At 39.6% G+C, this 24,420-nt stretch overlaps 1 protein-coding gene across 1 annotated transcript in view; it reads right to left on the reverse strand.

Annotated features, from left to right (window-relative positions):
* Positions 1-4,381, reverse strand: part of LOC115803651 (sal-like protein 2) — a 900,219-nt gene extending 895,838 nt beyond the window's left edge. Inside the window, exon 1 of the transcript XR_004024423.2 lies at positions 88-4,381. The gene's annotated coding sequence lies outside the window, so the exon portion shown is untranslated. The remainder of the gene's footprint in view (positions 1-87) is intronic.
* Positions 4,382-24,420: the final 20,039 nt, after the last annotated feature.

The following is a 24,420-nucleotide window of genomic DNA, read 5'->3' on the forward strand; positions in this document are numbered from 1 at the left end:
TTCCCCTAAATGAATCCCAAAGAGCAATATCCTCACTGCAGTACTTTGGCTTCTTCCATTAAAAAAAAAACAAAAAACTATACAGACCTTATCCAGGGGAAATAGGAAGAAAAGCCAGGGAATCAGAGCTGCTCTCTTGCCAGAAATGCATGTTCTGATGGGAGAAGATGGTGAAGGGTGTCTGCACCAAATCCCACGTGGGAAAAAAGCTGTCTGAGATCGGAAGAAACTTCCGTCTGCTAAAAGGAGCCAGCAGCCTGTTGACAAAACATTGTGGGCGGGGGGAGTCAGAACTCCTCCTTTTGTGTGACTTTAGATAGATAAGTCACTTAAACTCTGAGCCTCAGATTCTCATCTGTACAATAAAGAGTTTATATTAGATGATCGCTATGCTTCCTTCAACACTAACAAACTATAGGTCTCTGCCCAGCAGGAAAGAGAAGGAAGCAGCTGTGGGACAAAGGGGATCAGATGTCACAGATTCCCAAGATTGTGATGCACAGATTCCTGCCTGGCTGATTCCTTTATGTGACTCAATAAGGATAAAATCAGAAAAAGAACTAAACAAAATACACTCATGATTAATCAAAGGGGACTGAAAGTCATTGCTAACCTCACACCTGCCTTGCTTTGCCTTCAGCTCACCTCCCTTGGGATATTCCTCCTCTTTAATGCCTCATCGGGATTTTTCAAAAACTGTGATCACTCACGGTTGAAGCTTTTAATCTCCCATGTATAAAAGGATATGCAAAGAGAGTTCCGTCTCCTGTTGAGTCTCTGCCAAGGTCTTAGCCTGGCAGTTCTGGGAAAAGAGCCAAAGACCCCATATTTCTTGGCTGTTAACATTCTCCCACCTGTGCTCAAGTCGGCAGGCTGGGCTTCAGGCTGTGGCTTGTCTGTAGTCTTACAGATAAGGAACTCTAGGTTTTCTAAAGGGACTCCTAAGAATATTTCTGCAAGAAAGTAACTTGGCCCTCAAGTAACCAGACAGAGGATTATCTGGTTATATTTGGTGACAGTAAGAAAAAGACCAGGAAGTCTATATTCTATATTATAGCCTCAGAATCCAATCTTATCCTCCAATCCAATCCAATCACTTCAGGTACTGATATTAATTAGATCTTAGGTAATGTTCATAAATAGCAATGTCATCTGTGTTCCCAATACACGGGATACTAATACTGTGTACATACGCAGGTGGAGAGGATAATGTTCTCAGGTATGATAACAGCCCTGAACAGCATTCAAAAAGGAAAGACCTGCAAAACACAAGACATCTCACTGTGTTTCTGAGCCAGAGGCTCTGCTAAACAACAGAATCGGGGATCAGACCAATTGTCCACTGTGTCTCCCTGATTGAACTCACACAAAATAGCAGCTGCCATTTTTACTCCATGCAAGGCTTTCAGACCCAAGTTCCCTGAAATGTTGTTACCAATATTCTGATGGAAAAGTACATGTTCCAAACTGTTAAATCTGACCATTCTCTAAGCATGGAATTTCCTCTTTTTCTGTAAATGTTCTAGCTTATTTTTATTTTCTAGTATTTCCTTTCTGAAGCTAATTCCCAAAGGGCTCTCCTATGCTTTCTCATTCCCATTACAAGGTCAACATACAAGTTGAATATTTTAATTTCTTCAGACACCTCTATGGAGAGATTTCCACTTCCATTTCTCTGTTATCCCAGGCACCTACCAGGAGCAAGGAGCTCAAGCTTGGACAACCTTGGGATACACAGCAACAATAAACATGCTCTCCATGTCATTGTTCCATGGCCAATTACTCAGTGTCTTCGGTGGCATTTGTTTCTCAATATTTTTCTCTGATCTTGATCCTTGGGCCTCCACTTTATAAATTCATACTTTCTTCTTTGAAATCCTCCCAGCCTCCCTCACCCTGAGCTTTACCCCTTCCAACAATGACATTTCTCAGATCATTTGCATCTCAACAGGGAAATGATGCAAAACAGGTCCCTTCCTATTCCGGTTTTTTGCTTCCCACTCCTACCCCTACCCATTCAGGTCTGGAAAGTTAGCACCACCTTGCGCCATTCATGAGCATTTTCTCAGAGATCTGTTTCCAGAGAAGCATTTTGCATGCTCTGAAGGGAGAAGATGGGTGAAGGATATCTTTTGGGGACCAAGCCTGAAGCCCACTGATATTGTGACTCTTGAAGGTGCTTGACTCAGAAAGACTGAAAGTTTCTACCTAAATCCAGGTCCAGCTACTTCATCACTGTAACTTGCCATTGGAAAAAGGATGGGCTATCTACATATCACTCCTCTAAAGGCACAGAACTGAATCTTAAATTCTACCTGATGTTTGGATTGTGAAGCTCCAGGACAAAGGCTGGGATGCACCAGTTCTGTGAACTCTAAAGGGAGCTGTCCAGATCATATGCCTTCAATGGAAGAAAGAAGTGCTGTCACCTTAGAAACTCCAACTCTGGTCTACTTGTGTTCTCTGATACCACACCTCATTCTATCGTGTATTTATGGCAGATCTGGTCTACTCAGAAATAACCTGGACCAAGTCAACATAGTCTTTGTTAGTCTTCAGACTCAAAGTGAATTAAGGGAATCTGACTCCAGAGTAAAATCTTCCCCTCTCTCCAGTACAGGCTCCAAAAGCTACGTATAGAGCAGGTCTCTAACCACCCCATTTTTACATTTGGATGTATTTCTCCCACTTCCTGTACACTGTTTCTTCGTACAAAGAATTCAGTGATAAAAACTGAGACTCCATCCTACATACACTGATTACCTCAACTATCAGTGCAGATTGAGTGTACGGAGGGAGGACAATTTTGTACCAAGATTTATTTATCTCTGTTTTCAGGAAAAAAACAATAGACACTTTCTCCCTACAATGGCTTTCTCACTGATAGATTATTTGCCACAAGGGGTTCAAATGGTTCTGCCATCGCTTTTTGGCTTCCACACCCCAAGCCATCTGGTCTCCATCACATCTGAAGGAGGATCTCCTTGTTCAGCTTTGTTGATGCCATCACACTGATCCCAGAAGTCAGACCTGACTACACAGATTAGCTAACAAACCAGGGAAAGCCCGTGTTCTAAGACAGAGGTGGAAAGTGGTGGGATGGATGGGACCAGGGTGCTGGGAAACCGCTCAAGTCTACCGCTGACTCAGTCTTCTCACCACCTGCCTAATGCGTCCAAGAGATGCGTCTTCCTTATGAGGTACCAGAGACTCAGAATATCCACATCCTGTGGTTCCTGTACCCCCTAACACCCCACATTTGAGTTCCTTTCCTATTCAGAAAACAAAAGCTGCTGGCTTTGGGCCAGTTCACAACAGATGTAAGGCACAACCGCCAACTACCCAGGAAGCATCCACCAGGGCAGGGCATGAGAATCTGCTTCTTAGAAATTCCCATTCTTGTGGTCCCATCAATCATCTAACACCTGCCCAAAGAGAGACTGAGAGACTTTCTCCTGAGCATCTTCAGGGATTTAATGCTTCCTGATGGGAATTGAGATGGCTGAGTTGCGACTAAGTTTAAGAGACTGAGAGTTAAGGGAATTATTGGAAAGCAGGTATTACTCTACATGTACTTTAGGCACACCTGCAAATCTATCCAAAACTTTGATACAATGTCTTCCTAAATCACTGACATTGCCCACCTCACTCTCTGAATCCATGAGGTGATCACACACTGGACAGGCTTTCAAAGCCATGAGCAGCAGGACCTTTCCTTTCTCCACATGCAGGACAATGGAGTTGGGGATTCTGCTCATCAGAATGCTATTGCTAGTTTGTGAAAGGCCTTGCAAAGATGTCCTTGTACTGCAACATTCTGTAAGAGATTGTACTTTGACTTTCTCTAAGGCCGTAGATCTCTTTTGCTACCTTTGTGACCTAAGAGAATGGTCCCTTCTGTGTACTGCCTACTTAGTAAAGCAAAGAATAATAGGAAGCACACGGACAAAGTAAAAGGAAAGACACAAAGACATTAGTACGAGGGAGAATACTGTTGTGGACTCAGAATGTTTATCACTTGAATTGATATTAACCTGAACTTCCTAGAAAATAACGATAAAAACGTCAATATTAAGATATGTATTTTCTTAGTGTCTCTGAAACAAAATATGTGCATTCAAGGAGTACAGAATCCTTGAACCCTGTAGCTTTCACTAAAAGAAGTGCTTAACTGTGGCTGGAATAATCCAGTGTCCTGGCAGTAGCTAAGGGAGGCTGCCAGCTGCCAACCCTCTGCAAACTGTAAAGTAGGTCATCCACGGCTCCTTGTTCTCATCTTTCTGGGCCATTTTCTTGGACCCTCCTTCCCATCACATACCTCATACGCTTCTATTCTATTCCCATCAAAACCTGGTATCAAGAAATGACCCGAAACTAGTTCATACTAATTTAGCGAACAATGGAAATAGATGGAGCCTTTAGGTTCTCTAAGGTTGGGGTGGGAGGGAGGGAACACGGTATTTTAGTAGAGAAAATAGCCAAAAGCTAAAGACTAAAGAAACCATGGCAGAATTTTCAAAGCTTGAGGACACTGCCCACAATGAAAGATGGAAGTTTGTTCTCTCTTTGTTTGGAGGCTCAGTGTGGATCAGACAAAGAGAGTCTGGAATTTCCCAGAGCAGGCAATTCTTTCTCCGTGTCCAGGAAGACAGAGAACATTAACCTGTCTACAACAGAGGACAGAACTGGGGCCAAAAAGAAAAAAAATAAAAATGACAGATAGATGGATATAGAGATTTCCAGATACAGATATAGATGTATATATAGATATAGATATGGAAAAAGACTTCATCTCAATAGCAGGAATTGCTTTTTTACAGTTGACAGCCATTCAGCAGTGAAACAAACATGCTTGTGAGAGTGTAAGTTCAGGTGGGTGAATACACTAGTAAAGTTGTCCTCATTGTTTGGGAGCTAGAACTCAATGACCTGAGTTCTTTTCCTCCAGGAAATTCATTATAGAACCTATGTTGAAAGACAACCAGGACTGCTACCAAAAAGCAGCTACAGTTGCTACGTTGGTATATCCTTTCCCAGTTTCTTTTTCAATGTATAAATTATTACACACTCTGTATATGTAATTATACCCCCATATACACATTTGTATCTTTTTGAACATTATAAAATCAATTCTCTATGTTATCAGATACTTTTTCTTAATAGTATTTTTAATAATCTACATTAATATTGTATCCAGGAATAGCTATGGTATAATCACTCCTCTTATGGGGAATTTAGGCACCTCCTACATTTCTCCTATTGTAAGAATTGCTGTGATGAACATATCTGTATATAACTTTTCATTATTTAAAATTATCATCTGTGTATATGAGTAAAACTTCATATATATATGAAGTTTATATATATGTAAGTCTCACTTTCCCTCAATTAAAGGATTCAAAATAAAGTTTCTTAGCCAACTTGATAATATAAACCCGAGGAGGGATAGATAAATTGTCAAATTCTTCTTTAAATTTTTAATGTATTATTTTGTTACACATGCATATTTAAAATCACATTTCATATAAAATAGTATATTAATTTTGAAATACTTGTTTTTGTCTATTCTCATAGTTCACAGAATTTTTTTTCAAATTCCTCACAAGCATCTCAAATCAATGTATTTGTCATCAAAGAGCTGCTTTTTTAAATATTCAAACATTTTTTGACAGCAATCAAACTCACTTGTATCTAAATTGCTTGAATTATAGCACATTAGGAATCCATGTATGAAGCTATCACTAAAATATTTGGAACCACAATATCTATTCACAAAACATCAGGACTGTTCATTGCCACTTATCCTGTAAATGAATATTCATGATTTACACACACACAAAAAAAATTTACTTTAAGAGGTTTGTTTAGGACTTCCCTGGTGACGCAGTGGTTAAGAATCTGCCTGCCAATGCAGGGGACATGGGTTCGATCGAGCCCTGGTCTGGGAAGATCCCACATGCTGCACAGCAACTAAGCCCGTGCGCCACAACTACTGAGCCTACACTCTAGAGCCCCGCAAGCCACAACTACTGAGCCTGAGTGCCACAACTACTGAAGCCCGTGCACCTAGAGCCCATGCTCCGCAACAAGAGAAGCCACTGCAATGAGAAGCCCACGCACCGCAACGAAGAGTAGCCTCCGCTCGCCACAACTAGAGAAAGCCCACACGCAGCAACGAAGACCCAACGCAGCCAAAATAAATAAATAAATTTATTTTTAAAAATAAATAAATAATTTTTAAATAAATAAATTTATCTTAATAAATAAATTTATCTTAATAAATAAATAAAATTTAAAAAATAAATACATAAATTTTTTAAATAAATAAATAAAAGATTTGTTTAAACAATATTGAACACTTGTAATTTCAAAGGCTTACTCCCAAGAATAGTTACTAAGTGGTTGTTAAACTTGTTAGTCATCTTTTTCACTAATCTCATCAGCTGACTTCCAGAAGTATCCATGAAGTAGCATTCATTAAGATTATTAGAGGTGAATGTGTCTTCACTAAACTGCTTAACTGTGCAAAATCAAAGAATTGCATAAAAGTACTATAACATTGCTTTCTGTATTTTTGCAAGGAATCAAATATAAGGGGACTCTCTCTTCTCTAAGGATTATAAATCTCACTTTATATTCAAACATATATAGTATTTTCTCACTGTAAATTCCCCAAGGTGGAAATGCTTGCTCAAACTAATATGAATATTTTCACACGCTGGATATTAACTAATTAGCTTGCAATAAAAATAAAGCAATATATATTGCTACCAACATCTTACCAGTATTAGAAATATCACATTTTCTAACAAAAGTATTGCTTAAACATCTTTCCAAAAACTAGCTTATTATATCTTCATTTACATTTTTTTTGTTGCTAGAGGATTGAAACATTTTCCTAAGTGAATGTGTCTAACCAATGAGTGAGTTTTTTCATTTATCCTTTGACGATTTATCTTTTAAGATCTTACTGTTTTACTTATTGATTTGTGTGACTGTAATAATTTTGTGCCTCTGAGTTTTATTGCATTTAACCACAATAACAGCGTTGGTGAAATGAGATATCTGAGACATTCTAGATGCCAAAGAGCGGTCGGTGATGGCAAAGTGCCAAGGAAGGAAAAAAGGAACAGGAGGGTTATTGTACTGCTGTGTTTCACTGTGACTACGTACCACAGAGGTTGAAGTGTATTAAGCCTTTGTTCAAAAACCCCAGCCGTGATCTACTGTGTATGTCTCAGCATTGGGAGAAGTCTTCTGAGTCTCATGGGGAAATAATGTATGGGTTTAGTGCCCACTTGCCGCCGACTCCTTTCTTTAGATATTTATTCCATATTATCTACTGCAATAGTTTCAGATGTAAATGACTATCACCAAATAATCAGTAATAAGGAATCCCACCACATTTTAACAACTTTTATTAAATATACTCAGGGCAAAGTAAAAAATATCATGGACGAAGTAGATGGAACTAACAATGGGGAGCCTCTGTACTGGGTCACACACTCGTATATCATGAGGCAAGAAGTTGAACCCACTTCTGTCTAATTTAAATAATTATTTCTTTAAAAAGCTTTAAAGAGCTCAGTGTCCAGTACAAAACAAAACAAGTGCTCGGAAAGTGGTTGTTGTGAGCGGAACTCCATCACACAGAGTCCATTTTTTAAAAGACTGTGTTTATAAATTCCATATCTACAAGAAGATCCACAAGGTGAAATTCTGACACTGAATCCCCAATTTCTAACAGTTCATGTGTCTTGTTCTGATGAAAAAAACTGTCAAATGAGGGAGCAGAGATGGCAAGAAGGTCATTATTAGGTAGCACTGGACAAACGACCCAGTTATGAGATGAAGAGTACAGACCCTTCACAAGTAAAACCTGAGTTATCACAAAGTACCAAGTAAGTAAACAGATGGCGGCAGGGAAACTTTTGTTGGGTAGAGTTAGCTGGGAAGAGCTCTTGGAGATGAACCTTGAGTTGGTCCTTGAAGATGCCACAAGATCCACCCTGACTGGAAATATTATTTCAGAGTCAAGGAATCTTCTCTCTGACCTAATGCCTCTTAGCTCTCTCCTCATCCCAGAGCAAAGGCACCACTTGTCCCCACCCACTTACACTATGTGTTTTTGAAAGATATTTCCTAGGAACTAAGAAAAATTTATGTTCAATCAGAGGATCAATCTATGTGAATACCACCATCTGATCTGAGAGTTGACCAGTCTTGGGCTCTCTTTCACTCTTCCCCAGACCCTGCATGTGTTCAATGCTAATTAATTAATCCCTTCATCCTGGGATTACAATCACCAGTTAGCACACCAGGTCCAATTGCTATTTTTAAGTCCACAAGAGAAAAAGTGATGAACAGAGGAGGAAAACTGTACCTATGCTTCCACCCAGATTGTCCAAAATAACTGGGCTTATGGCTTAAAGGACAGAATACATCAGCTCAATAAAATAAAATCAGAAGAGCCCATTTCAGGGAATATAAACAATTCACAAATATAACACTTTTAATGAAATTCTCATTTTTAGAGCAGAAACAGAACATGTCTTCCCTGGGTTACATATTTCTAAAAGAGCAGATTCTTTTAGATATGAATTTTTCAGCATCTAGTGACGGTTTATAACATTTCTTTCTGGTATAGCGGAATGGAGGCATTCACAGTTACAGGAAGAAGAAATGTGACTAGTTTGGGGCTTCACGTAAGAGAAATCATGCAGGAAAAAAAAATACTCCAAGCCAAAAGAAGAAGTTTTAAAACATTGCAAAATCTCAGATTACTTGCTGGTTGCAATGGGAATATGAAACTTTACAAAGGATAGAATTTTCTGTCACCATCTTATCCTAGTGATCAATCTTAGCCTCATCAAGTCATTAGGTCTATCCTGACATGAAGCCATACACAGGACACAACCTCCTTTACACAGTGTTCCTGCCAAAAATAAACAAATAAACAAAGCCTAATCCAACCTTTAGTTCTAGCAGGACACAAGGGAGCTAGAAGAACAAGTTAAAGGATTCCACAAAGAAACACCTAGACAAATCCAGAAGATGAGACATTCTACAGGACAATAGGCCAGTCCCTTCAATAATCAATGAGATGAAAAGAAAAAACAAGTACAGTGGAGGGAAAGCAGTAGGAGAACTATTACAGAATAAAGAAACTTAAAATGCTTAGCAACCTAATTAAATGCATAGTCTTTGATTAGATTCTTGTTTTTAAAACCCATCTGTAAAAGATATTTGGGAAGAAGTAGGGAAATTTATCATGGACTGGCTACAAAATGATTTTAGGGAATTGTTAACTTTAAGTGGAAAGTCATAATATGGATATGTAGATCAATATTCTTTTTAAAAAAATACATGCTAAAGCAGATAGAAATGAATTGTCATGGTGCTTGTAATTTATTTTTAAGTACTTGACTGAAATAAATAGCAAATATGACAAACATTAACAATTGTTAAATCTAGGTGGAGACTATAAAGATACTGATTCTGTTCACCTCTCTTTTGTAATGTTTCAAATTTTTATAATAAAATGTTTTTAAAGTTTTCATTTCTAAGTGGCCAAGAAGGCTGCAGCAAGTTTAAGCAGTGAAAAAGTGGAAAACCACATTTATTGAAAATTAGCATACATTTTAAGAATACTGCTCTGCTCAAAGAAACCCTGAACCTGTAGGTATTTAAACAAATTAAAACTGTATGTTGCTATGACATATTTCTACAACAAAAATGAATCTGCTATTGAATACCTAGGTAATATAAATAAGAAAACGCCAGTGATGATCTTGCACATTTTGGATTATTCTTATTCAAGAAATAAGCATAAGTGGTATATCTTAAAATCACTGCCTTTCTAGATAATAATAGCCCAAAATCCAGTCTTCCACTTGTGTGGGGATGGGAGAATGCCAGACTTCTACAGATGTACCAATGGCTCCAATCAGTGGATTGGCAAGCTCCCTTCTCCTTCAGTTGGGTAGGCATTACAGAGAAGGTAAGAGAAGATTTTGACAAAAGCCAGTGTATTGGGGACCACCTGACTGAGGGGAACTTGACCAGGTTAATCCGTTCTTGGGGCTTTATATGGGTCCCAGTTTAAAAGCCTGGCCTTTTTTATTTCCAGTCCAGTTGCTAAGTATATTGCTTGACCCCTTAACCATGAAAGCCAAGCCAGTCTATTCCTCCTCTTTACGGTTTTGCCAAAAACTCAAGTCACAATACTAACTACCTGTCACTTAAGCAAGTAAACATTATTTTTAATGGAAAGGCTGAAGTATCACCACAGAAATATAGTATGGGTACTGAACATAATACAGTCAGACTCTGGGCCTTCGCTGAGCCCTCCCACTGTCCCCAAAGCACCATCTTCATGGATCCAGCATCTGAGACACTGAGTACCACCAAGGAGAACAAACCACAGGCAGAGGACATACAGATCCATGGTCTTTGACTCTAGAGTTTCCACCAAAGTATTTAGGACAATTTCATCTTTTTTAAGGAATTGGAAAGTCACTGTTCACAATGGCTTCTGACCACTTATTCATCCATCAGTCAAAGCACATGATATAATTGATCTGCTAATCACTAGCAAACAAGAAGAGAGTGGTCAAGCAGTAGAGAAAGCCTGGGTTGACTGCTGCCATCGCAGCTTTGGCAGCACAAACCACATGGATTAAGACAGTGGTTCTCAAAGGATGGTCCATGGACCTCTAGGAGCCCAAAGACATTTTCAGGGAGTTTCCATGAGGTCAGAGCTATTTTCATAATAATATCAAAACAATATTTGCCTATCCTAGTGTTGACATTTGCCTTGATGTTGCAAAAGCTTTGGTGGGTAAAACTGATGGTCCTTTAGCATGAGTGAAGTCAGTGGCCTTGATTCTGTATCAGTGGTCACTGTATTCTTTGTTGGTACGTATTTGCAGGGCAAACAAAGCCAATTTCACATAAAAATGTTATTGACTATATTAATTGGCTAGGGCTGCCATAACAAAACACTACAGATTAGGTGACTTAAACAACAGAAATTTATTTTCTCACAGTTTTGAGGCTAGAAATTCAAGATCAAGATTCCCATAGAGCTGGTTTCTCTTTGAACCCTCCCTCCTTGGCTTGGAGATGACCACTTTTTCACTGTGTCCTCATATGGACTTTCCTCTATACATGCATAGCCCTTGTGTCTCTTCTCTTTGTGTGTCCAAATTTCCTCTTCTCATAAGGACATCAGTCAGACTGGATTAGAGTACATTGTAATACAAATCAAATGGTGTCATTTAAACTAAATCATCTATTTAACAGCCATATCTACAAATACAGTTATATCATGAGATATGAGGCATAAGGATAATTAACATATGAATTTGAGGAGGACATAATTCTGTCCATAACATTGAAAAAGCAGTGAAACTATTAATTTTATTAAATCTCAACTCTTGAGTATATGTCTTTTTAGTATTCTGTGTGACAAAAGTGGAAGTACACATAAAGCACTTCTGCTGCATTCCAAATTATCATATTATCTCAAGGGAAAACATTTGTGCAATTGTTTGAGTTGCAAGCTGAACTAGCCACTTTTTCCATTCTTTTTACTTGAAAGAATGACTGACAGACAAATTATGGGTATTCAGACTTGGGTAGCTGTCAGGCATTTTCTTGAAAATGAATGAACTGAGCCTGTCACATCAAGAAAAATAATGGATCATTGTTGCTAATAATAAAAATATAACCTTTCAAGCAAAAATAGAGTTTAGGGAAACTTGTATCTGTCACCATGAGCTGTATGGCTCACCAGTATTTAAATACTATTCTGATTTTAAAATACTGGTGGTCATATTAACTCCTGTGATATATTTGATATTGTATAAGAAATATGTCAACACACAAAAGTTGCCTAACTCAGTGAACAAATTATTTCCCAAAAGACCAATGGATAATCATTCAAAACCATGCATAGATGAAAGTGCCATCCAAAATGCAAGCTAGACCAATGGACTTTAATGGAAAAGAATAGGAAAAGCCCATTAACATGGTTTCTGATTTCACAACGCAAATAACCTACTTTTTTGTACTACACATCTGTGTGAGGCCAGGTTTTGCTCATATATTTCACCAAACCAATATATTGCAATACATAGGAGGCATAAGCAGACATGTAAATCCAATTGTCTTCGCATAAGCCAGCTCTACCCTGATGGTTATTTGAAGACTATGATCAAACACCTTCAGTATCTCCCATCCTTTGGTCTATATTCTCCAAAGGTTTCTAGCTGTTCCTCCATGTATGTGGTTTGAAGTCTTTTCAACAGTCTGTTCCACCTTAAAAAGCACACACACACACAGCTTAGTATTCTCCTTTCAATAGACTGCAGTTTGTCTATAACCCTCAATGAATACATGTCAATATCAGGAGCAGGGAGTAGAGATAAATAAAGCAAGTTCAAAGTCCACAATCACAAAATTAAAAGCTCTAGGATGCTCTTGTCCAATCCCTATTTCATTTCTTGGACTGGCATCCCATAAATTTTCTCCAAGTCCTCTGAGTCTCCGGGCAGGAAGCCTGATCCCACCCAGGACTGGACAACACCATGGGAAACTCAGTCCCCTCACACCATCCCTGTCCTCTAGTCCCTTCTGAGAATGCACTTGTCTGGCCCAGCCTCCTTCCAGGAAGAGGTGAATTTCAGGATGAACCCAACCTCTGCCTGCCCCTCCCCTTTCTCACAGAAGAGCATCTCATACAACAATGCAAAGCCACAGAAAGGAAGAAAAGGCCGGGCTGCCCAGGCCGTTCTAAGGCCACTCCAGGGAAGGAGACCAGCTGGAGGACTGAGAGGATACCCAGACACTTTCAAATGACAATGTCAGAATAGAAGACCAAAGACTGGGTATTTGCTTAGTGTATCAAAAGAATATCACTGGATTAGGAATTGGAATATTGATTTCTTGTCTGTTTCTTTAATTTGGGTGCCTTGGCCAGTTGTGAAACCACTCTGGATCTTTCTAGACTCCTTCATTTGCACACAAAGTGGAGCAAATATATGATCCTTGAGGGCTCTCCCAACAGTGACATCCTAGGATGCTTCTCTAGAGGCACAGTCCATGCTAGATTACTCACGTTAGTGGAAAGAATGTGATTTAACTACTCCAAACATGTAGATAACATGGAACTCATTTCTCTTTGGCTTTGGAATATATTTCATGGCTTGGAGAAAATCACAACAAATATATCTTCATAATGATGCTTAACTCAGGCCAATGTTAAAAATCGAATTCTTTACAACTAATAGTGCTGTGCTCTGCTAATCAAATATAAGGTAGTATTTCACAAGACACCTAGGGCCAGAGAGAGCAAGGGACTAGGAATTGGGAAGATGTAGCTTCTGGCCATGAATCTGACACTTCCTAGCTCATCCTCTCTGAATATGAGATACTCCATCTTAAAGTGGATTCAGAAGACACTTTCTGAGCACTAGTTCACTGAAGTACTGTGCTGGCCTAGTGGACACAGAGATGAACAAGACAAACTCCTTCTCTAAGACCACAGGAAAGGGGTTTTGAGTGCAGGGATAGAGATAAGCACTGGATGCCATGAAAATTGAAGGGAAGGGGGTGCATCTAATCCAGTGCACTGTTGGGCAGCCATTTAAGACTTCCTAGGGAAGAAAACAGCTAAGCTCAGACCAGTAAATCAATAGGATCTAAGGAGGTGGGTTAGGGACAAAACTGGGGAACTGAAGAAGGAAAGGGCATTTCAGGCAAAAGCAATCACTTGGCAAAGGCAAAGAGGTATGAAAGACCATGGAGCTTTCAGGAAGCAAGTTGTTCAACACAGCTGAGTTTAGGGGAGCATGTGGAAAAGGATAAGACATAGCCTAGAAAGGCAAGCAAAACCCTGTACTCCAAGCCATCTTATATTGAGGATAATGGGGTGCTACAATAAATTTCAGCATGTAATTTCATAGGTCAAGCCCCACAAGGCTTAGCATCTTTATTAATCAGGTATTTCTACTGTGATTATTAGCTATAACAAACATTCACAAAATCGCAGTTGCTTTACAACAAACATATATTGCCTTTGCTCATTGGTCAGCAGGCCAGCTGGACCCGGCCTCAAGTTGTGGGCTGCATTCAGGGCTGCTCTACATGTCTTCGTTCTGGGACCCAGACTGAAGAAGCAGTGACCCTCTGAGCACACTCTTCTCACCTCAGAGGACAAAGGCTCAAGAGTGCTGGCAGAAATCCATGATGTCATGCCATGTGGAGCCTCAGCCTAGAACTGGCACTGTCACCTCCACCCACAATCTATGGATCCATGCACGGCCATGCTCCAGGTCAGTGGAGTGGGATGTACACCCACCTGGAGTGGAGGCCCTGCAAAGTCCCGTGGCAAAGTCCCTGGATGATACTCCTGGTACAGGGAGGAGTGAAGCACTGGGAAACATAGCAGCTGCATTCTCCTCAGGATTCAGCACCCCAAAACTTTCTGCCATGGCCACAGGATTGTAAGATTCATGGCCCCAGACCCACAAGGTTGCAGAGTTTAAGTGTTGGTTTCCTCAAGATTTTAATTGCCTTTTCATTCCCAACTTTTTTGTTTCTTAAAGCTAGTTCCATTCAAACCAGTCTCTGATGGCTGCTTGGGAAAGTCTGTGCACCAGCACTAGGAGGGAGTCAGTGGGCCTCACAGAAGTGCATCAGAAGCCGAATTTACTATTCAACACGCTAACCACCCACCTGTTGCCATTTCAAAGACTGGCACCTAAACCAGCCATACTCAACCGTCCAAGTTCAATGTTTTATTCCCAACTGGCCTCTCCCCATGAGGTCCACATTCTCCTGCTCTCTGCTCAAGCCATCCTTTGTTACATTGTCTGTTACTGAGAAAATAACATTTCTGCTTCTCCAGTTTTCCTATTCATTCTTTGAGTTTTTTAATTAGCAAAAGAGTGTTAGACTATGTGTGTGGAGATGCTGTTGCTTGGAGTTCACGGGGCAGAAATACAGTTGTATGGAGGGTGGGAAGGAGTTGTCACAAGATTATAAGGAAAATTGTTATACTTAAATTAAGCCATGGATTTGGATAAGATCCTCCAAAGAAAGTGTGAAGATCAACCTTTTTTCAATCCTGCTCTCTCTTGATAACAACAGCAACAGAATTCACACTCTCCTTTAATGGTTAACATTCCATGAGGGTACTTTCAATGACTCTAGTGTATCTCTTTATTTTCATAATAATAGACACACAGATCAAAGGCTAACCAAGACCAATGTGTTGAGATCACCAAAGTTTTCAAAAAGGGTATGATGATGTTAAAAATCAGAAGTCCAACAAGAATATAAATAAATAGCATGGCCTGAATTTGGCCAGAGCCACTGCACCTAGGTTCACAGGTTGTGTCTGGCACAAGGACCCTCGGCCAAGGGGACAAGTGGGGCTAAAATTCAGCTCCAGCTCTGCTGTCCCTGGTGAGGAGCTGCCAAAGGGAAGCCTTTCATAAAGCTCACAAAGGTGCCTTCTGTTTGCCAAGCTTGAACACTAGGAGATGCCACTGCATTCCCCAGTGGGTTGCCCTTTCCAAGTCACACCAAGAAACATATGGACTACTGGCCCTGAATTTAGCCACGAGCTAGTCAATGGAGAGGATAAAATTCTAAGTTTATATGAAACCCTTTTCGACTCTATAACACCCTCCACGTGTAAAGTAGGGCAGGCAGAGGTGATTTGGAAGCATAGCAGGTGAGAGCAGAAATTACATTGACCACAAAACTTTTCTGCCTACCTACAGCTTATAGAACCCAGTTGAGACATTCAGGTCTGACAAACTCCTCTGTGGGAAACCATCTGAGAGGAGACTGGCCAGAAAGCACAGATAGGAGAAGATGTCATGATTTCTGAAAGTCCATTCTAGTTGCAAACTCCAGGGCAGATCCCAGCAGCAGGGCAGAAGAGCCTGAGAAAGAAGCACCCAGGTGAGCCTGCTCTGACCTGCAGCCAAGACTCTGATATTGCTGAAGCTTGACTTGGAGAAAAATCCTATGACGGGTGTTCTCAGAGGCCCCATAGGACAAAACCAAGGGGAGGTTTTTGTAAAGCTCTGTAGCACTGTGGGTGGGATTTACGAGCACATTGCTACAAAACCACAGAGACCTGTACAGAAACTGTAGCGGCAAAAGTGGAATTTCCCCCTGAATTCCTCATCCTGGCTACCATGACTATCAGACTAATTTTCCCATGACTCCCTGACTGAACTCCCACAAAATACCAGCTGCCATTTTTGCTTCACATAAGGCATCCAGTCCCAAGTTCATTAAAATGTTGTAACCGATATTCTGATGGAAACTTGCATGTTCCAAACTTAAATCTGACCATTCGCTAAGCAGGGAATTTCCTGCAAATGTTCTATCCTATTTATATTTTCCAGTGTTTCCTTTCTAAAGCTAACTCCCAAAGGGCTTTGCTATGCTTTCCAGTTTCATCACAAGGTCAATGTACAAGTTAATTTTTTAAATTTCTTCAGCCCAATAGGTGCCTGGAATATCAGAGAAATGGAAAGATTTCCTCTTCCATTTCTCTATTATTCCAGGCACCTATTGGGAGCAAAAAGCTCAAGCTTGGACTACCTTGGGACCTACAACAACCATAAAACGTGCTCTTGGTGTCACTGTTCTAACAGCCAATTACTCACTCAGTTTCTTCTGCAGCGTTTATTCCTCAGTATCTTTTTCTAATCTTGATCCTTAGGCCTCCACTTTATAAATTTATATTTCCTTCTTTGACATCTACTCATAGTGTTGATAGTCTACAAAATGTCCACCACTCATTTCTTCCTCCCAGCCTCCCTCACCCTGAGCTTTACACCTTCCAACAATGAACCTTCCCAGAACATTAGTATCTCAACTGAAAAATGATGCAAAACAGGTCCCTTCCTATTCCGGTTTTTTGCTTCTCAGTCCTACCCCAACCCATGTAGGACTGGAAAGTTAGGACCACCTTCCCCGTTTGTGGACACTTTCTCAGAGATCTGTCCCCAGAGCAACATTTGGGGCTGAGTCCGTGACACTATAACACTTGAAGATGCCTGACTCAGAAAGACTTGCAAGTTTGTACCTAAATTCAGGTCCAGCTACTGTATCACTGGAATTTGCCATTGGAAAAGGTGGGCTATGTTCGTACCACTCCTTGAAAGTCCCAGAACTGAATCTCAGATTCTACAGGATATATGGATGTATGAAGCTCAGGTGCACCAGTTCTATGGACTGTGATGGGAGCTGTCCAGATCATAGGCCTTCAGTGGAAGAAGGAAACATTGTCACCTTAAAAAACTCCAACTCTCTTGGCTACTTGTGTTCTCTGATACCACACCTCATTCTACCATTTATGTTAGATCAAATCTACTGAAAAATAAACTGGACAAAGACAGAGTCTTTGCAAGTCTTCAGACTCAAAGTAAAGTAAGTGAATCTGACTCCAGAGTAAAATCTTTCCCTCTCTCCAGCACAGAATCCAAGAGCTAGGTATAAAAGAGGTCTTTATGCACCCTATTTTTACATTTGGATATACTTCTCCCGCTTCCTGTACATAGGTTCTACATATGGAGAATTCCGTGATGAAAATGGAGACTCCACCCTACATACACTACTAACTCAACTATCAGTGTAGAATGAGTGTGTAAAGGGAAGACAATTTTGTACTAAATTATTTAGCTTCTATTTACAGATGAAAAACAATAGACACTTTCTTCCTACACTGGCTTTCTCTCTGGATAGAGTGTTTGCCATTGCTTTTTGGCTTCCACACCCCAAGCCATCTGTTCTCCACCACATCTGGAGGAGGATCTCCTGGTTCAGCATTGTTGATGCCATCACACTGATCCCAGAAATCAGACCTGACTATATACATTGGCTAGTAAACCTGGAAAAGCCCATATCCTAAGATAGAGGTGGAAAGTGGTGGGATGGATGGAACCTGGGTGCTGGGAAACTGCTCAAGTCCACTGCTGACTCAGTCTTCTCACCACCCACCCAATAATGTCTTCCTTATGAGGCACCAGAGACCCAGAATATCCACATTCTGTGGTTCCTGTACCCCCTGACACCCCACATTTGAGTTCCTTTCCTATTCAGAGAACAAAAGCTGCTGGCTTTGAGCCAGTTCACAATAGATGTGGGGCACAACCACCAACTACCCAGGAAGCATTCACCAGGGCAGGGCATGAGAATCAGCTTCTCAGAAAGTCCCATACTTGTGATCCCATCAATCACCTGACACCTGCCCAAAGAGAGAGACTGGGAGACTTTCTACTGAGCATCTTCACAGATTTAATGCTTCCTGTTGAGAACTGAGGATCCTGAGTCATGACTAAGTTTAAGAGACTGAAAGTTAAGTGAATTATTGGAAAGTAGTCATTACAACTCTATAGGTACTATAGGAATGCCTGCAGATCTATCCAAAACTTTGATAGAATGCCTTCCTAAATCACTGACCCTACCCATCTCGCTCTCTGAATCCATGAGGTGATCACACACTGGACGGGCGCTCAAAGCCATGAGCAGAAGGACCTTTCCTTTCTCCACATGCAGGACAATGGGGCTGGAGATACTGCTCCTGAGAATGTTATTGCTAGTTTGTGCCAGACCTTACAAGGATGTCCTTGTACTGCAACTCTCTGTAAGAGATCGTACCCTGGCTTCCCCTAAGTCTGTAGATTTCTTTTACTACCTTTGTGACCCAAGAAAATAGTCCCTTCTGTGGACTGCCTACTTCATAAAGCTAAGAAAAATAGGAAGCATATGGACAAAGTATAAGGAAAGACACAAAAACATTAGTACCAGGGAAAATACTCTTGTAGACTCGGAGTATTTAAAACTTGAATTGATATTAACGTTATCTCCCCAGCAAATGTAAAGGTCAGTATTAAAATGTGTATTTTCTCAGTGTCTCTGAAAGAAAATATGAGAATTCATGGAGTACAGAATCTTTGAATCCTGCAGTTTCCACACCAATAAACAAAAGTGCTTCACTGTAGCTGGAATGATCCAAAGCCTTGGCAGTAGCTAAGGGAGGCTGCAGCTGCCAACCCTCTGCAAACTGTAAAGTAGGTCATCCACAGCTCCTTGTTCTCATCTTTCTGGGCCTTTTCCCTGGACCCTCCTCCCCATCACATCCCTCATATGCTTCTATTCTATTCCCTTCAAAACCTGATATCAAGAAATGACCCGAAACTTGTTCATACTAATTTAGCGAACAATGGAAATAGATGGAGGCTTTAGGTTTTCTAAGCTTGGGGTGGGAGGGAGGGAACATTGTATTTAATAGATATAATAGCCATGAGCTAAAGACTAAAGCAACCGTGGCAGAATTTTCAAAGCTTGAGGACACTGCCCAAAATGAAAGATGGAAGTTTGTTCTCTCCGTGTTTGGAGATTCGGTGTGGATCAGACAAAGAGAATCTGGAGTCTCTAAGCAGGCACTTCTATTTTTGTGTTCAGAAAGAGGTCCAGAATTGTGGCCAATAGAAATATAAAATTTAAATGTGTCTGACTTAATCTAATAGCAGGAATAGTTTTGCGTAGTTGACATTATTCAGCCAAGAAACAAACATCCTTATCAGAGAGTGAGTTCAGGTGGATGACTACACTAGGAAGATTGTCTGCATGGCTGGCATCTAGAACTCAATGACCTGAGTTCTTTTGTCCTTAAAATCCATTACAATATTCCATGTCGAAAAAAACTCAACTGACACCTAAAAGCAGCTACAGTTACTATTTGGGTATATTGCTTCCCAGTTTTCTTTTCAAAGTACAGATTATTACATACTCTGTATATGTACTCATACTCCATATACACATTATAAACATTATAAAATCAATTTTTTAACATTATAAAATCAATTCCATACTTTTTTATTTGATACTTTTAGTAATCAGTATTTTATTTCTTTTTTTTTTTTTGTGGTACGCGGGCCTCTCACTGTTGTGGCCTCTACCGTTGCGAAGCACAGGCTCCGGACGCGCAGGCTCAGCGGCCATGGCTCACGCGCCCAGCCGCTCCGCGGCATGTGGGATCTTCCCAGACCAGGGCACGAACCCGTGTCCCCTGCATCGGCAGGCGGACTCTCAACCACTGCGCCACCAGGGAAGCCCAGTAATCAGTATTTTTAATGAGCCACATTAATACTGTACTTAGGAACCTGCTATGGATCAATCAGTTCTTATGTGATGGAGAATTTGGGCAACTTCTACATTTCTCCTATTGTAAAACTGCTTTAAGGAATATATCCATATGTGACATTTCCATTATTTAAAATTATGATATGTATATATGAGGAAAACTTTACACATACATATAACTACATGTACATAACTATATTTTATGTATATAGTATATTCTTTATAATATAAAGTAAGTCCCCACTCTTCCTCAATTAGAAGATAGAAAATGAGGGTTACCAAAGTTAGCAGAAGGAAAGAAATCATAAAAATCAGATCAGAAATAAATGAAAAAGAAATGAAGGAAACGATAGCAAAGATCAATGAAACTAAAAGCTGGTTCTTTAAGAAGATAAACAAAATGGATAAACCATTAGCCAGACTCATCAAGAAAAAAAAGAAGACTCAAATAAATAGAATTAGAAATAAAAAAGGAGAAGTAACAACTGACACTGCAGAAATACAAAGGATCATGAGAGATTACTGCAAGCAACTACATGCCAATAAAATGTCCTGGAAGAAATGGACAAATTCTTAGTAAAGCACAACCTTCCCAGACTGAACCAGGAAGAAATAGAAAATACAAACGAACCAATCACAAGTACTGAAATTGAGACTCTGATTAAAAATCTTCCAACAAACAAAAGCCCAGGATCAGATGGCTTCACAGGCGAATTCTATCAAACATTTACAGAAGAGCTAACACCTATCCTTCTCAAACTCTTCCAAAATATAGCAGAGGGAGGAACACTCCCAAACTCATTCTACGAGGCCACCATCACCCTGACACCAAAACCAGACAAACATGTCACAAAGAAAGAAAACTACAGGCCAATATCACTGATGAATATAGATGCAAAAATCCTCAACAAAATACTAGCAAACAGAATCCAACAGCACATTAAAAGGATCATACACTATGATCAAATGGGGTTTATCCCAGGAATGCAAGGATTCTTCAATATACACAAATCAATCAATGTGATAAACCATATTAACAAATTGAAGGATAAAAACCATATGATCATCTCAATAGATGCAGGAAAAGCTTTTGACAAAATTCAACACCCATTTATGATAGAAAACCCTGCAGAAAGTAGGCATAGAGGAAACTTACCTCAACATAATAAAGGCCATATATGACAAACCCACAGCCAACATCGTTCTCAATGGTGAAAAGCTGAAACCATTTCCTCTAAGATCAGGAACAAGACAAGGTTGCCCACTCTCACCACTGTTATTCAACATAGTTTTCAAAGTTTTAGCCATGGCAATCAGAAAAGAAAAAGAAATAAAAGGAATCCAAATCAGAAAAGAAGAAATAAAACTGTCACTGTTTGCAGATGACATGATACTATACATAGAGAATCCTAAAGATGCTACCAGAAAACTACTAGAGCTAATCAATGAATCTGATAAAGTAGCAGGATACAAAATTAATGCACAGAAATCTCTTGCATTCCTAAACACTAATGATGAAAAATCTGAAAGATAATTTAAGGAAACATTCCCATTTACCATTGCAACAAAAAGAATAAAATACCTAGGAATAAACCTACCTAAGGAGGCAAAAGACCTGCATGCAGAAAACTGTAAGACACTGATGAAAGAAATTCAAGATGATAAAAACAGATGGAGAGACATACCATGTTCTTGGATTGGAAGAATCAACATTATGAAAATGACTCTACTACCCAAAGCAATCTACAGATTCAATGCAATCCCTATCAAACTACCAATGGCAGTTTTCACAGAACTAGAGCAAAAAATTTCACAATTTGTATGGAAACACAAAAGACCCCAAATAGCCAAAGCAATCTTGAGAAAGAAAAACGGAGCTGAAGGAATCAGGCTCCCTGACTTCAGACTATACTACAAAGCTACAGTAATCAAGACAGTATGGTACTGGCACAAAAACAGAAAGATAGATCAATGGAACAGGATAGAAAGCCCAGAGATAAACCCATGCACATACGGTCACCTTATTTTTGATAAACGAGGCAAGAATATACAATGGAGAAGAGACAGTCTCTTCAATAAGTGGTGCTGGGAAAACTGGACAGCTACATGTAAAAGAATGAAATTAGAACACTCCCTAACACCATACACAAAAATAAGCTCAAAATGGATTAAAGACCTAAATGTAAGGCCAGAAACTATCAAACTCTTAGAGGAAAACATAGGCAGAACACTCTATGACATAAATCACAGCAAGATCCTTTTTGAACCACCTCCAAGAGAAATAGAAATAAAAACAAAAATAAACAAATGGGACCTAATGAAACTGCAAAGCTTTTGCACAGCAAAGGAAACCATAAGCAAGACCAAAAGACAACTCTCAGAATGGGAGAAAATATTTGCAAATGAAGCAACTGACAAAGGATTAATCTCCAAAATTTATAAGCAGCTCATGAAGCTCAATAACAAAAAAACAAACAACCCAATCCAAAAATGGGCAGAAGACCTAAATAGACATTTCTCCAAAGAAGATATACAGACTGCCAACAAACACATGAAAGTATGCTCAACATAATTAATCATTAGAGAAATGCAAATCAAAACTACAATGAGATATCATCTCACACCAGTCAGAATGGCCATCATCAAAAAATCTAAAAACAATAAATGCTGGAGAGGGTGTGGAGAAAAGGGAACCCTCTTGCACTGTTGGTGGGAATGTAAATTGATACAGCCACTGTGGAGAACAGTATGGAGGTTCCTTAAAAAACTACAAATAGAACTACCATATGACCCAGCAATCCTACTACTGGGCATATACCCTGAGAAAACCATAATTCAAAAAGAGTCATGCACCAGAATGGTCATTGCAGCTCTATTTACAATAGCCCAGAGATGGAAACAACCTAAGTGTCCATCATTGGATGAATGGATAAAGAAGATGTGGCACATATATACAATGGAATATTACTCAGCCATAAAAAGAAACGAAATTGAGCTATTTGTAATGAGGTGGATAGACCTAGAGTCTGTCATACAGAGTAAAGTTAAGTCAGAAAGAGAGAGACAAATACCGTATGCTAACACATATATACGGAATTTAGGGGAAAAAAATGTCATGAAGAATCTAACGGTAAGACAGGAATAAAGACACAGACCTACTAGAGAATGGACTTGAGGATATGGGGAGCAGGAAGGGTAAGCTGTGACAAAGCGAGAGAGAGGCATGGACATATATACACTACCAAACGTAAGGTAGATAGCTAGTGGGAAGCAGCCGCATAGCACAGGGAGATCAGCTCGGTGCTTTGTGACCACCTGGAGGGATGGAATAGGGAGGGTGGGAGGGAGGGAGACACAAGAGGGAAGAGATATGGGAACATATGTATATGTATAACTGATTCACTTTGTTATAAAGCAGAAACTAACACACCATTGTAAAGCAATTATACTCCAATAAAGAGGTAAAAACATTAAATAAATAAGTAAATAAATAAATTATTTATTTATTTTAAATACCTGAACAAAATAAATTGCAAATATGACAAACAATAAAGATTGTTAAATCTAAATGATGAATCCAAGATATTGATTGTATTCACCTCTTTTTCCCTAATATTTTCAAAAGCTTTATAAAAAAATATTTTTAATGTTTTCATTTCTTGCCCATTAAGTGGCCAAGAGGTCTACAAGCAAGTTTACGCAGTGAAAAAGTGAAATACAATATGCTTCTTGAAAATCAGCATGATTTCTTGACGAATACTGCTCAGCTCAAAGAAACCGTGAATCCTCGGATATTTAAAGATATTAAAACTGTGTGTTCATATGACATATTTCTAAGACAACAATGGACTCTGTCACTGCCTCCATATGTAAAATTAATGAGAAAACTGCAAGTGATGATTTTCCACGTTTTGGACTGTTCTTATTCAAGAACAATCTTGAACTGGAGAGGCATAAGTGGTGTACCTTAAAATCACTGCCTTTCAAGATGTGAAATAATGATAATAGCTCAAAATCCAGCCTTCCACTTGTGTGGAGGTGGGGCAGAGCCAGACTTCTACAGACGTACCAAAGACTCCAGTCAGTGGATTGGCAAGCTCACTTCTCCTTCAGCAGGGTGAGCATCACAGAGAAAGTAAGAGAAGGTTTTGACAAAAGCCAAAGTGTGTTGGGGGCCTCCTCACTGAGGGGAACTTGACAGGATTTATCCATGCTTGGGGCTTTATATGGGCCTCAGTTCAAAAG

The sequence above is a fragment of the Delphinapterus leucas genome, chromosome 2 (genome assembly GCF_059928025.1).
Source record: "Delphinapterus leucas isolate spDelLeu-1000000601 "Yukka" chromosome 2, BTC_Dleu_Yukka2, whole genome shotgun sequence".
NCBI lineage: Eukaryota > Metazoa > Chordata > Mammalia > Artiodactyla > Monodontidae > Delphinapterus > Delphinapterus leucas.